At 40.3% G+C, this 2,494-nt stretch overlaps 1 non-coding gene across 1 annotated transcript; it reads left to right on the top strand.

Annotated features, from left to right (window-relative positions):
• Nucleotides 1-1,816: 1,816 nt before the first annotated feature.
• LOC112798628 (small nucleolar RNA R71) lies at nucleotides 1,817-1,920 on the top strand. Its single transcript, XR_003200232.1, has one exon. It is a non-coding gene; the product is annotated as a small nucleolar RNA R71 (small nucleolar RNA).
• Nucleotides 1,921-2,494: the final 574 nt, after the last annotated feature.

Below are 2,494 nucleotides of genomic sequence, written 5' to 3'. Positions count from 1 at the left end.
TTTTAATTTTTTTTTATTTTTTTCGTGACTCCTCATGATCATGTACCTAATAAAACACAAAATAACAATAAAATAAAAATTAGATAATTAAAATTGGGTTGCCTCCCAACAAGCGCTTCTTTAATGTCAATAGCTTGACAATGGCTCTCATGGAGCCACAAGGTGATCAGGTCAATGTTAGTGTAGTCCCAATACCAAACTTAGAGTTTGGATATGGGGTCTTAACACCAAACTTAGAGTTTGGTTGTGGCGTCACAACACCAAACTTAGAGTTTGACTGTGTGGGTTCTTCTTGACTCTGAACTGAGAGAAGCTCTTCATGCTTACTCTCTTCTGTCACAGAGGGATGACCATGTGCCTTAAACACAAGGTAGTCCCCCTTCAATTGAAGAACTAACTCACCTCTGTTGGCATCTATCACAGCTTCTGCTGTGGCTAGGAAAGGTCTTCCAAGGATGATGCAATCATCCTCTTCCTTCCTAGTGTCTAAGATTATGAAATCAGCAGGGATGTAAAGGCCTTCAACCTTTACTAACACGTCCTCTACTATTCCATAAGCTTGTCTCAATGACTTATCTGCCAATTGCAATGAGAACAAGGTAGGCTGTACCTCAATGATCCCTAGCTTCTCCATTACAAAGAATGGCATAAGATTTATCCCTGACCCCAGATCACATAGAGCTTTTTCAAAGTTCATGGTGCCTATGGTACAAGGTATTAGGAACTTGCCAGGATCTTGTTTCTTTTGAGGTAGAGTTTTCTGAATCCAAGTATCTAGTTTACTAATGAGCAGGGAAGGTTCACTTTCCCAAGTCTCATTACCAAACAACTTGGCATTCAGCTTCATGATAGCTCCTAAATATTGAGCAACTTGCTCTCCAGTCACGTCTTCATGAATGGCAGAAGGAGATTTAATGGAATCTCTATGGTCTCTGTATGGGCCTCAGATTCCTTTGGATCCTTAATAGGAAACTCCTTCTTGCTTGAGGGACGTCCCAGGAGGTCTTCCTCACTAGGATTTTTGTCCTCCTCCTCCCTTGTGCATTCGGCCATATTGACTAAATCAATGGCCTTGCACTCTCCTTTTGGATTCTCTTCTGTTTTACTTGGGAGAATACTGGGAGGAGTTTCAATGACTTTCTTACTCAGCTGGCCCACTTGTGCCTCCAAATTTCTAATGGAGGATCTTGTTTCATTCATGAAACTGAAAGTGGCCTTTGATAGATCAGAGACTATATTGGCTAAATTAGAAGTGTTTTGTTCAGAATTCTCTGTCTGTTGCTGAGAAGATGATGGATATGGCTTACTATTGCTCAGCCTATTGCGTCCACCATTGCTAAAGCCTTGTTGAGGCTTTTGTTGATCCTTCCAGGAGAAATTTGGATGATTTCTCCATGATGGGTTATAGGTGGTTCCATAAGGTTCACCCATGTAATTAACCTCTGCCATGGCAGGGTTCTCAGGATCATAAGCTTCTTCAGAAGCTACCTCTCTAGTACTGTTGGATGCATGTTGCAATCCATTCAGATTTTGAGAGATTATGTTGACCTGTTGAGTCAACATTTTGTTCTGAGCCAATATGGCATTCAGAGCATCAATTTCAAGAACTCCTTTCTTTTGAGGTATCCCATTATTCACGGAATTCCTCTCAAAGGTATACATGAATTGGTTGTTTGTAACCATGTCAATGAGTTCTTGAGCCTCTTCAGGCGTTTTCTTCAGGTGAATAGATCCACCTGCAGAATGATCCAATGACATTTTCGAAAATTCAGAGAGACCATAATAGAATATATCTAATAGGGTCCATTCTGAAAACATGTCAGATGGACATCTTTTGGTCAACTGCTTATATCTTTCCCAAGCTTCATAGAGGGATTCACCATCTTTTTGTTTGAAGGTTTGAACATCCACTCTCAGCTTGCTTAGCTTTTGAGGAGGAAAGAATTTATCCAAGAAGGCAGTGACCAGCTTATCCCAGGAGTCCAGGCTATCCTTAGGTTGTGAATCCAACCATATTCTAGCTCTGTCTCTTACAGCAAAAGGGAAAAGCATGAGTCTGTAGACTTCAGGATCAACTCCATTCGTCTTTACAGTCTCACAGATCTGCAAGAACTCAGTTAAAAACTGATAAGGATCTTCAGATGGAAGTCCATAAAACTTGCAGTTTTGTTGCATTAAAGCAACTAGTTGAGGCTTAAGCTCAAAGTTATTGGCTCCAATGGCAGGAATGGAGATGCTTCTTCCATCAAACTTGGACGTTGGCTTTGTGAAGTCACCAAGCATTCTCCTTGGATTATTATTATTATTTTCGGCTGCCATCTCCTTCTCTTGTTCGAAAATTTCTGAAAGGTTGTTTCTGAATTGTTGTAATTTAGTTTCTCTTAATTTTCTCTTCAGAGTCCTTTCAGGTTCTGGATCAATTTCAACAAGAGTGCCTTTTTCCCTGTTCTTGCTCATATGAAAGAGAAGAAAACAAAAAAAGAAAGAGGAATCC

Source organism: Arachis hypogaea, chromosome 4, assembly GCF_003086295.3.
Source record: "Arachis hypogaea cultivar Tifrunner chromosome 4, arahy.Tifrunner.gnm2.J5K5, whole genome shotgun sequence".
Taxonomy (NCBI): Eukaryota; Viridiplantae; Streptophyta; class Magnoliopsida; order Fabales; family Fabaceae; genus Arachis; species Arachis hypogaea.
The sequence above is the reverse complement of the archived record's forward strand: the minus strand, read 5'-3'. Positions and strand labels throughout refer to the sequence as shown.